This window comes from Triticum aestivum, chromosome 3A (assembly GCF_018294505.1).
Source record: "Triticum aestivum cultivar Chinese Spring chromosome 3A, IWGSC CS RefSeq v2.1, whole genome shotgun sequence".
Lineage (NCBI taxonomy): Eukaryota > Viridiplantae > Streptophyta > Magnoliopsida > Poales > Poaceae > Triticum > Triticum aestivum.
Genome location: NC_057800.1, coordinates 37233173 through 37246398, shown reverse-complemented (window position 1 = coordinate 37246398; position 13226 = coordinate 37233173).

Genomic DNA, 13226 nt, shown 5'->3' with positions numbered 1-13226 from the left:
GTAGTATGATAATTTTGATAGTAGTAGCGATGATAATAACAGTAACAGTAGTAGCAATAATTTTGTACTAGTTGTAACAGTAGTAACAACAGTAGTAACTTAGCAAGAAACAATATGTGAAAAGCTCGTAGGCGTTGGATCAGTGATTTCGTTGGATAATATTCATCATATAACAGTCATAACCTAGGGCGACACATAACTAGCTCTAGTTCATCAATCTAATATAGGCATGTATTCCGTAAATAGTCATACGTGCTTATGAAAAAGAACTTGCTTGACATCTTTTGTCCTACCCTCCCGTGGTAGAGGGGTCCATAAGGAAACTAAGGGATATTGAGGCCTCCTTTTAATAGAGAACCGTAAAAAAGCATTAGCACATAATGAATACATGAGCTCCTCAAATTACGGTAATCACCGGAAAAAATCTCAATTATTATCTCCTTGGGGTATGTAGATCATAACACGTAATAGGTGTGTATAACTTACATGGTAGGATCAAGAACACAAATATATTAGTGAAAACATAAACGGTTCAGATCTGAAATCATGTCACTCGGGCCCTAGTGACAAGCATTAAACATAGCAAAGTCATAGCAACATCAACCTCAGAACATAGTGGATACTAGGGATCACGCCATAATAAAACTAACTCAATTACATGATGAATCTCATCCAACACATCACCGTACAGCAAGCCTACGAAGAAATTACTCACTCCCGGCGGTGAGCATCATGAAATTGGTGATGGAGGATGGTTGATGATGACGAAGACGGAAGATCCCCCTCTCCAGAGCCCCGAACGGACTCCAAATTTGGCCTCCCGATGAAGAATAGGATGTGGCGGCGGCTCCTTATCATAAAATGCGATGAAACTTCCTCTCCTATTTTTTCTCAAGAAATCTGAACTTATAGCGTCGGAATTAGGGTCAGCGAAGCCTCGTGGGCCCCACTATCCACCAGGGCGCGCGAGAGGGGGTGGCGCGCCCTGGTGCCTAGTGGGCAGCAGGGGGCCCCTCAAGTGCGTCTTTGCTCCAGTATTTTTCTTTTATTTCAAAATAATTCTCCAAAAAGTTTCGTCCAATTTCAAGAACCTTTATTTCTGCACAAAAACAACATCGTGATAGTTTTGCTGAAAACAATGCCAGTCCGGGTTAGTTTCATTCAAATCATGCAAATTAGAGTCCAAAGTAAGAGCAAAAGTGTTTGAAAAGTAGATATAACGGAGGCGTATCAGCCGCCCAGGGCTACAATGGAGCGCCATCGGGGTCGTTGAAGCTGCGATGGGGATGGAATGTACTCCGCCGGAGCATCAATGAAGCTTTCGCTAGTGGTGTCGCGCTCGGTGTTGCCATGGAGCAGCCCTAGATGGCTCTCGGTGCCGCGATGCAGCCGTTTTCGGCGGCTCTAGGAGATACGATGCAACGCTCGCCGGCATGGAGTGTGACGGCGGGTGCGTCGGTGCGACAACGGGTGTTTCTTTGCATCGTCGTCATTGTTGAGAGGAGGCGGGTGTTGCAGCAGCACCGAGGGCTGGTGGATGCAAGACGAGAGGATAAAGACAATGGGGGGTGGGGTGGGGGCTGAGTTGTAATGAATTGGACGGGCCACTTGAGATCCTAATTGAATAGCTGGCTAGGCGGGTGATTTCCGGTTGATCCGTAGCAGCCGCCTTAAAACAATGGCAAAGATAGTTTGCAAGATTTAGAGGAAGCGAGAAAGTGAGCGTGGAGTATTGGTGATAGGTGGTGTGAAATTGGCCCTAGGAAATTGAGTATGATACTAGAAAGATAATCGTCATTGCGATTTTATATGCAGGAGAGGCATATGTGAAAATACTAACCGTACTTGAAATCGCATGTATTTATGATTGAAATCCTAGTAAGCATCTGCAACTACTAAAAACTTATTAAGGTAAAACTCAACCATAACATTAAGGGCCTCTTTGATTCTCATGATTCTGAAAATACAAGAATGGAAAAGTATAAGATTGAAGAGGCATGTCCACTTAAATTCTATAGGATTAACAAGGTGTGCTTGATGCCACTGGAAAAACAAAGAAATTGTAAAAAGAGGTTGAATTGTATGTTAGATTTCCTATGAAATGTTGATTCCATAGGAAAAAAATCCTATGGAATCCGATCCTATGAATCAAAGAACCAGCGTATGAATAGTTTCAAAGGATTTCAATCCTACAGAATCCTTTGAATCAAATAAGCCCTAAGATAAAATGCCCCCCCCATACATCTCATATGCAATAATTTCACAAACTTGGACGCGGTAATATCTATTACTCCAACCTTCCTTCCTAAGAAAAATCATTACGTACAGCAGATCCTTAAGTGTGATTCACATACGTGCGAGCTCGTATGATATGCACCAAATGGCAACAATAGATTAGAGCACGCACCAATTAACCATAGGACAAAATTAAGGGATATACTCAAACATGACAAAGATGCAAGTAATCATTGATGATAATTTATAACATCAAACACCATGTTCAGGAGGGGATTATAGCGGATAGTGGGAGAGTGAACCACTATTTAGAGAGGGAGGAAGATGATGAAGATGTTGATGAAGACGACATAGTTGATGGAGACTACGGCGGTGATGATGGTTCCCCAGCGGCGCTCCAATGCCACCAGAAGAGAAGGGGAGAGAGGATGGAGTCGTAGGACATACATCACATTCATGAATGTTTAGCTTCTCTTCCTTTAGGTGTGTTCATCGTCGCTCGGCGTACATAAACTATGTTGCGGAAAAATATTAGCAAAGAGAATTCAAATGGAAATCCTGCACAAAAATAAAAAGAGCAAAATGATGGAAAAAAACTTATTCTATTTTTATAAGCTAACTTGAAACATGCAAACGACAGAAAAGGCAAACAAAAAACAAAGTGTTGGAACAAACCAACATGAGTGTATGAAGCTCTCAGTGAGGTGAAGTAACTACAACATCAATACAATTTATTAAAATAATACCACCACATTTTGATGTAGACATGGAAGTAATCACCCCAAACATAAAATTTTGTAAGCTCAACCCGGAGTGATCATTACGGCGGCGGCTAGTAGCCCGGAGCCCATGATTAGCTCCGGTTGGAGAAGTGAGACGCCATGTAGTCGGTGTTGTCTCAGAATGCGTTGGTGAGGTTGCTCATATTGTTGATGGAGCCTCCGAGGTTGTTGACGTCGGGGTAGGTGGCGTAGGGCATGTCCCCTTGTGCATCATCTTGTGGCTACTCCTCCTCATCCTAAGTTCTGCATCCACCTTCTCCGGTTCGGGGTCCTCTTGGTCGAATGCTTCATCACCTTCATGTGCAACATCATGCAAAATTATCTCCTCTGTCGAGAAGCGGTTAGGCATGGGAGAGATAAACAAGTGCCTCACTCGATGAATTTGAACAAAGTAGTGACTGGCGAGATATTACCATTCCCGCACTAAGGAGAACACAAAGACAACAAGGCGATTACTTACAAGCGGGTTCAAACCGGTGATGTCCAAGCAAAGGGAATTGGCCAAGACAATGATTACTCCTCCGCGAGCGATATCACCTTGTGATTGATTCGCTTGGTGTCCAAGGTGAAACAAAATAATCGCGCCCAAATTTGCGTGTACTTGATGTCGGGGTTCACGACCTTCCTAAAGAATATTTTCTTCATTGACTTTTGGAGCTTCTTCGCGTTCCTACAACGAGTTAGTGATAACATAATAGCTAGAGATAACATATAGCAGGACACTCAATGCAACTAGCTCCATGCTTGTAGCCTTGATAACTCATTTGCCCAAATAATTCTACTGGATGTGATTCAAGCATGTTGTAGGTGCAGCAGAAGTGCTCATCGTTGTTGTTGGGGAAGCTAGACAGGTGGTATCACTCCGTCTGAGACATGTCAGCCCTTTGATCCATGAGACGGAAAGTGATCTGTTCTCCTTGTCCTCCGGTATTCTCCCCAATGATGTGCGAGAGCGTGCTCAAAAACTCTAGCATCAACTGATAGTATGTTTCCGCATTCTGTAAACCAAATGTTGCAAACCCACATTAGTCTACTACCCCTAAAAAGGACAAGAGGGCGGAGAACCAAATCATCCTATCCATCCAAACCTGCAATCCGATTGTCTACATCCCTTTAGCATACTAGTAAATGCGCACGTGCAACGCACGTTAATATTTAGGCAATATACTAATTGCATGCGGATATTAGGTATGCTATTATTTGTATGTTAATTATATGATTATTGCAATATTTGGTATGATATTAATTGCATGTTAAACACGTTAAACGCTCGCCATTGGAGCAATCTAGGTCGTTGGATTGACTTAGTTTGATGGTCGAGATCAGTTGGATCTGCCCCTTTGGGTCTTTTTATATTGGTATAGATATAGACTAAAGGCATTTTACGCTTTAATTACCCACCATGCCATTATGTTAATTAATTACCCACCATGCCATTGGATTAATAAGCAACTAATAATCTCGATCTGACCTCGCTGCTGCCATCCGAAAAGAAAAAAAGTGCCAACAACGCACGCACGCACGCCCCCCCCCCCCCCCCCCCCCCCCCCCGCCCCCATAACCTCTCGCCCCCTCATCCTACCATCCGACGCCACAGCACGGCGGGGATGCCATTCACCAATCCTCCCGCGCCCGAGGCGTCTCACCAGAACCGCCAAGCCTGCCCACCCGGAGATCACCACTGCACACACCCCCTCACCTCGAAGGGACCCTGCCTGTCCGGCTCGAGTTCCTTGCATCGCCACCGACCGCTCCACCATCTGCCCGACTATAGGTCAGGGCGCTCGTCGCCGGTGAGAGGCGCGCGGGAGCTGTTGCTGCCGCCGGGGATTTGGACACACGCGGGGCAGCCGCAGGCGAACGAAGCCGCAAGTGAGACCTCGACGGGCGGCGCCGAACACCGGTCTCCTCCCTGCTACGCGTCGTTGACCTCCCTGCTGCAAGCTCCGCCTTCCTCTGGCGCTACTTCCTCCACAACAGGTTGCTCCATCCATTGGTACCCTACAGAGTAGGTAGCCACCATGACATATCTCTCCCTCTAAATCCCTTCTTTGTGTTGTTTGTTTTTCAGAAAAATTATGGATTATTGTGGTTAACCCAATATAACTTTTGAGGTGAACAGAAAAACTATGTTTCACCTTGTAGTGATTTATGAATGGCATATGCACGCCGGATACCAACTCTGGCATAATGAGCTTAAGGACATAATGAAAGATTAGTATGCAAGTTTGTTATCAATTTGATGATACACGACCAGTAATACTTGTTTCTTTTGCCTGAAATAAGGGCTGTAGTGAGTTGTAACTTACAGAAAAAGATTCCATCTTCCCTATATTTCTATTTCTATACTAGCTACTTGTATATCGTGCAGCACTTCACTCGAGTTTAGCTCCTTGTATATTCAGTTCATCCCCCCCCCCCTCCCCCATATTTATCATGTTAGGAATCTGTTTGTTGTATGAAAAGAGGGTAACTTATTAGAGCAACTCTAGCAGACCCCGCAAAACGCCGGCCCGCAAAACGCGTTTGCAGGTCGCGCAGAACCGCTTTTGCGGGCCGGCACGGGCTAGCACAGATGCAGACCCCCTAAACGGACCCGTAAAAAAGTATATTCACAGAATATGCTTTTTTACGGGTCGGCTATGCGGGTTTTGCTCGGGCAACAGCGCAACGATCCGCAAACAGGAAAACTGCAAATCTAAAAAATTTCATAGGGTTTCACAAACAAGTTCAAATTCAAATGACATAAACAGTGTGCGTGCAAATAAAAGCGAAGTTCATTACACAAAAGAGGGCATGCAAAGGTATGCGCCCAGGTCCGGCATCATCTTGGGGGTCGATCTTCACTCCGCGCCATGGAGTCCATCTTGAAGTTCATCGGCGCCACCGTAGCCACCTTCGTTGCTTGTTCCAACTGCCCACGCCGAAATCATCCACATTGCCACCATATGGAGCAGAGAAAACATCACCGGAACTGGCAGACGGACCGGCTGAGGCGACCATTCTCCTCTTCAAGATCTCTCTCTCTCTCCTTGCCATATCATGCCATGTTTTGGTGATGTCATCCATGTCATTGCGGTTCATTGACATGATCTTGTTCTCTTCGACGAGCAACAATGACAGCGATTTGTTTTCAGAGGCGCGTGCTTTTCTCTCCTCAATGGCAGCTTTGTGCAGCCCCTCTTCCTTGAGCATTTGCCATTTTTCTTGCTTCTCTTTTGCCTTCTTCTCGGCCAACTCTTTCTTGATCTCCAATGACTTCAACAACATCAACTCGTTTGATGGCATCAATCTTCTCCCTCAAACTCGATGCTTCTTGCTCTCTCTTTATCAACCGCGATCGTGTCCAACAAGTTCACGAATTCGGTTGTTGCATTGTCCGAACCACCACTATAGCGAACGATAACAAGTCACGAGCTATCAAGAACAATGGCGAAAAATGAAAGAGAATAGCCAAATGCCGAAGAGATATACCTTCCGGCCATTTCGTTGAACACCTCACTCGCAGTGGGAGCGACACCGTTGAATGGCATCGCCGGAGCACCTCGTTGTGGGGGGTGGCGTGAGAGGTTAAAGAAGATGGCTTCCTTGTAGCCGGAACCTTCCTCTGCTTTGCACCCGCGGCCTTGCCGGCCTTCTCCGCCGCCGGCCGGGATCGCACTGCGGCGTTGGCGCTTGGAGCGCGGGCCATCGCGGCGGGGGCAGTCAGATTCCCGCCCTGCATGACCACGTTGCCATGCCGCTTGAGGGCGGGTGTTGGTGTCAAAACCGGCGGATCTCGGGTAGGGGGTCCCGAACTGTGCGTCTAGGCCGGATGGTAACAGGAGGCAGGGGACACGAAGTTTTACCCAGGTTCGGGCCCTCTCGATGGAGGTAAAACCCTACGTCCTGCTTGATTAATATTGATGATATGGGTATTACAAGAGTTGATCTACCACGAGATCAGAGAGGCTATACCCTAGAAGCTAGCCTATGGTATGATTGTTGATGTGTATGTTGTCCTATGGACTAAAATCCTCCAGTTTATATAGACACCGGAGAGGGTTAGGGTTACATAAAGACGGTTACAATGGTAGGAGATCTGAACATCCGTATCTTCAAGCTTGCCTTCCACGCCAAGGAAAGTCCCTTCCGGACACGGGACGGAGTCTTCAATCTTGTATCTTCATAGTCCAGGAGTCCGGCGGAAGGTATAGTTCGGCTATCCGAACACCCCCTAATCCAGGACTCCCTCAGTAGCCCTTGAACCAGGCTTTAATGACGACAGGTCCGGCGCGCAAATTGTCTTCGGCATTACAAGGCGGGTTCCTCCTCCAAGTACTTCATAGAAGATTTTAAATACAAAGATAGTGTCCGGCTCTGCAAAATAAGTTTCCACATATTGCCATAGAGAGAATAATAATATTAACACAAATCTAATCTGCTGACGTATTCCGTGGTGTGACATGCCACGGCCAAGCCTTTATCCGAGTCGTTTAATTATCCCACCTCAGCGCGTTGTGCGAGGCGGTTTCCTTGGCACGTCTTGTTGAAGCAGAGATCGTGTCCCCTCATTTCGGGATTCTCATCAATACGGGCGTGGGTAACCCAACCGCGCCTTTGATTATGGCGCTTGGAGATAAGCAAGTTTTACCAGGCTGGTGGGGACATGTAGTCGCGTCCACCCATATAAGGGATAAGGATCCATCTTTTCACCCACGCCTTCTTCCTCCTTTGCCTATCCATTCTTGCGCACTTGAGCTCCAGCGCCCAAGTCCGCACTACCACCTCAACCTTATCCAGTCATATCCGGAGCGGGAGGCAAGTGGATGGTCTCCTCTGTCATGGAGGGACACATAAAAAAGCTGAGGAAGGTCGGATATCTGGCCAGCGACATCTCGTACCGGCTCCCCGAAAAGGGGCAGCTCATCCCCACTCCTAGGCCCCATGAGAGGGTGGTATTTCTCCCCCATTTGCTCTGCGGACTGGGCTTCCCTCTGCATCCATTTGTCCGGGGGCTCATGTTCTACTACGGCCTGGATTTCCACGACCTGGCCCTGAACTTCATCCTCAACATCTCAGCGTTTATCGTCGTGTGCGAGGCCTTCCTCCGCATCCGCCCCCATTTCGGCCTATGGCTAAAGACTTTCAACGTCAAGCCGAAGGTGGTGCGCGGCAGCCAGGCGGAGTGTGGCAGTGCCATGGTTGGCAAGATGGCCAACGCCCTGTGGCTCGAGGGCTCCTTTGTGGAGACCCTGAAGGGGTGGCAATCAGGGTGGTTTTATGTCACCGAGCCGCGCGACGCCGAATGGGTCGCACGCCCTGAGTTTCGATCCGGCCCCCCTACGCGGCTCACCTCCTGGAAGGAGACAGGCCTGTCTTGGGGTAAAAAAGGGGAGCTGACCGAACTCCAAACATACATCCAAACCCTGGTGGACAAGAAGCTCAAGCTTGTCAACGTAGTCCAGGTTATGCTCATCCGCCTGATCCTCCCGTGTCAACGCCGGGCCTTCAACCTGTGGGATTTCGACCCGGCGCAGCATCAAACTCTAAACAGGCTCTTTGACATGACGTACGAAGACGCCTGGAGGATGCTTTTCAAGGGCGCCGAGGCTCCCGCATCCGCTGCCGAGGATCGCGGATTCAGTACTCAGCATCACGCTCATGCGGTAAGCTGTTTTTGTCCTTTTACAGGGTATCAGTTTTTCATAGTTTGACTTTATGCGGGATCTGAGTTCCCTTATCTTTGATAGGATTGGGTGGTGACGTCCGGACAGATCAACTGTCCGGCTCCTCTGCCCGAAGGCCCAGCGGACGCTCGCTTGGCGAAGCTCCTGGCCCGGCGCCCTATGTAGTGCCGGACAAGAAGGCCACGAAAAGGGCCATGGGGACTCGAAAGAGTGCCCGGCGCCAGGGGGTGTCGGATTCGACATCCGACGGTCCCGAAGTGCCTTCCTCTCGTAAAGATGAGGAGGAGGAAGAAGAGACCTCTCCCCTCCAGCAGGAGGAGAGAAGAAAAGGAAGGCCACCCTCTCTGAGGAGGCCGGAGCGTCCAAGAAGGGGAAAACCCTTCCTCCGAACTGCTCCACCGACGCCGACGACGATGAAGAGGAGTGGCAGCCCAGGGCCAAGCCCCTGGAGAAATCGTAAGTGTTCAGATACCGGAGTAATTCATAGTATTCGTTTTTTGCACAGCTTTCCCTTATGTCGAATATGTTTATGCAGCCCACCCAAAGACCGGCTCGACGCATCGTCGAGCGGCTCACTGGACCCGTCGGATGTGAACTCGCTTCCGACGGCTTCATCCCCCCGCCCTACGGACGACACCGAAGTGTTGTCCCAACAGGTTCCAAGCCGGGAGGAGGTGGTCCTAGAGGCGCAGCAAGGTGACCTCCCAGAATCCAGGAGTAAAGGGGATGAAACCCCCCAGGGCTCCAAGTCCGGCCGACGTCGCTCCGGAACCCTCAAAGGTTCCAGAGTCCGGCGGGCGATCTCCTTCCAAGAGGAACAAGCCCACCGTGTCGGTGATCCCCGTCCAACCGGGGCACCGGACAATCTGTTGGAGGTGCTCGAAGGCGCCTCCATCGACGAGGGACACCGCCAAGAGCGGACTGACTGAAGCTTGTACTAGCCTTTTAACAGGCTTTGAGGTAAGTAAAGAATGTTTAAATAATATTACCGCATAGACAGTAGCCCCTGATGCTCCGTTGGGCGTTCGGGAAGAAAAGCCGAATAGAGGATCAAAGAATTCGCAGGAGTCTAACAAAAGGAGTCAATATGCGTATGCAGGCTTCTCTGCTAGCGTCTGCCGCACTGACTGCGGAAGTGGACGTACTGAAGCAGAGCCTCGAGAAGTCCGAGCAAGAGCTCGGGCGTGCCAAGAAGCAGCTCGAGGAGAAGGAAGGTAAGAAATACCCTGTTTGAATATGTATATAAAAAAGGCGCAATTGCAAAAAATGACAGGATTGACATGGCTATTGTAGGGGCCACGTCTAAGGTGGCGACCCTTAAGCAAGCGCTGCTCGAGGCCGAGAAGAGTGCGGCCGCGGAGCGCACCGAGCGGGAGAGGTATGAGGCTGAGGTTGGCAAGGTGCGGCAAGAGCTCCAGGTTCTCATGAAGAAACATGAGAGTTTGGAGCTTGACTCGAAGACGCGAGCGTCCGAGCTCGCGGCAGCTATAGAAAATGCCAAGTCTGCCAAGACCGAGTCCCAGAAGACCCTCCGAGAGTTGGATGAGGTGAAGAAAATAGCGGTGGGTAAGGCATTTTTTATGCAAAGTAAACATATAAACGTGAGTTACTTGATACTTACCCGAATCCGAAGCTCTCTAGGGGCATTTGCAGATCTTCCCCGGAGTGTATCCGATGCCGCCGCATTCTATCGAGCCGAGGAGGGCAGCTCGACGGAGAAGGTGTTCTGGTCTCAGTATGCTGAGGCCGGACACCCCGTGTCCCTGAGCGACCAACTGAAGCAACTGGTCGAGCTCCACAAGGCGGCCGAACAGGCCATGAAGGGCCTCCTAGTTCGGCTGTGGCCTGGAGAGGTCCTGCCTGGGAGCTATTTCGGGCTGGTGCGGCGGCTGATGGAGGCCTGTCCAAGGTTCGAGGTTATCAAGCGCTCCGTCTGCATCGAAGCTGCCCGTAGGGCTTTTGCCCGTGTTAAGGTGCACTGGGTAAGCTGGATGCGGAGAAGCTTGTGAACGACGGGCCACCAGCGGGGAAAGAGCATCGAAGGCCCGAAAATTATTATAAGGATGTTTTGAAGGGTGCCCGCCTTGTGGCGGATGAATGTAGTAGGGATGTAATTTTTGAGTAAAACTCGCTCGTTTTTGTCCTGTGCATTGGAAAATTGTTCATATGCGCTTAGCAATGCTGTTTGAATTTAAAATATTACCTTCTGTGCGGCTGTTTATCAATTCTGAGAGATGGCGAGTCATCGGCTTCTGCCCCCATGCCGCTAGTGCTGGGGTGTTCGGGGATAAACCTGAGCACTCTTTTCCCATGTTTGGGTCCTTCGAGGGAGGCGCTCAGCCCAGCGAACGAGGCAATCGGACTATAACGCGTGAACACTCTCACTTAGCCATAGAATTCTATAATTTTAAATTTCGGTGAAGCCCCTAGTATTCGGAAGACCGATTTCAGGGCGCTATCCACGCCTTGGTCGGACAGAGCCGACTCCTCGCCCGAAGCGGCATAAGTCTTTAGGGACTCGAAAAAACCTCTCGAACAGCGACCAGCTCTCACTTCATCATGACAGTCAGTTATAGCTTTCTCCACTGAGGTGCTCGGCCCAGCTCAACTGGGGCACAATCGCAGTGGTTCTCCTAGTGCTACCTTAACCGATATAGCGGAACGTAAGGCACCAAAACATAGGAGCCGAGCAAACCCAACTATTGACCCAAGACATGATTCGGAGCTGATGCATATAATGCTATAAGTTCGGGGTGCCGCACTTGTGAGAGTGTGCGGACTTCTCATACCATATTGAGGCGTGTTAAAATCCCCTGGCGTATTTTGGCCGTACCAGGTTGTACAGATGCAACATGTCGTTAAGGAACATTTATTTATAAAAAGATAATGCGAAAATAGACAAAAGCTATGCATTGTTTATTGAAAATAGCTACGATCAAAGCGGAACGATACAAGTAATGCGATAAACGAAAAGTTGGACTATTTAACATGTCTGCTCCAGGGGCAAGCTGCGGAATAGTATGCAGAACAGGTATATTGCTCGTGATAGAGACCACCTGGGATTTCCGTAATGCGGCATGGCTTGTTTGCTTCCCTGGTTCTTGCATCGTTTGTGCGGCAATTGAACTGCCGAACAGGCCTTCCGAAGATTAGAGTCCTAAAAGTAAAGGAAAAATAAAAAATCGGCAGCCCCTGGTGCGGTTTAAGTCGTGTTGTGGGCGTGCCGTGATGGTAGCCCTCCCCCTGTGCCCATGGTATTTCTAGAGCGTAGTTATGTACGCGAAGTACTGGCGTCGCCTTTTTGCAAGGGTTGGGGTTGGGGCCGCATTGCTACGCCTGCTCGGAACGTGCCAGGCGGTCTTGTTGTAGGTTACTCCGGGCACGCTTGACGGTGTCCGGGCGTTTAATGGCCGGACTGGAGAACTGCCTGGAGAGGCTGCTTTGTACTTCCGCTGCAAGGGCCGCCATGTGCTCCTCCGTTCGGAGGGAGCGTTCGGTGTTTCCATTGACCGTAATGACTCCTCGAGGGTCTGGCATCTTGAGCTTAAGGTATGCATAGTGCGGGACCGCATTGAACTTGGCGAATGCGGTTCGCCCGAGCAGTGCATGATAGCCACTGTGGAACGGGACTATGTCGAAGATTAACTCCTCGCTTCGGAAATTATCCGGAGATCCGAAGACCACTTCAAGTGTAACTGAGCCTGTATAGCTGGCCTCTACACCTGGTATTACGCCTTTAAAGGTCGTTTTGGTGGGCTTAATCCTCGAGGGATCTATGCCCATTTTCCGCACTGTATCCTGGTAAAGCAGGTTCAGGCTGTTGCCGCCGTCCATAAGGACTCTAGTGAGATGAAATCCGTCAATAATTGGGTCGAGAACCAATGCGGTGAATCTGCCATGACGGATGCTAGTGGGATGGTCTCTTCGATCAAAGGTGATCGAGCAGGAGGACCATGGGTTGAACTTTGGGGCGACTGGCTCTATCGCATATACGTCCCTTAACGCGCGCTTCCGCTCCCTTTTGGGGACGTAGGTGGCGTATATCATGTTCACCGTCCGCACTTGTGGGGGAAAACCCTTCTGTCCATTGTTGTTCGGCGGCCGGGGCTCCTCGTCCTCATCGCTATGCAACCCCTTGTCTTCATTGTCGGCGCTTAATCTGCCTGCCTGCTTGAACACCCAACAGTCCCTGTTGGTGTATTTCCCAGCTTTTCGGGGGTGCCATGTATTTGGCACAGGCGGTTGAGTATTCGGTCCAAGCTGGACAGGCCCCTAGGATTCCTTTTGAATGACTTTTTCCGCTGACCGGATTTAGAGCCTCTGAATCTGGCATTAACTGCCGTATCCTTAGCATTGTCGCTGTTGATGCGGCGCTTCAGCTGGTTGCGACGCGACCTACCACTAATGTCCCTGGTGTCCGAACGACCAGGGTTCTTGGTCACATTGTTGCTACGAGCAAGCCAGCTGTCTTCTCCCGTGCAAAAGCGGGTCATGAGAGCCGTGAGTGCTGCCATAGATTTCGGCTTCTCCTGTCCTAGGT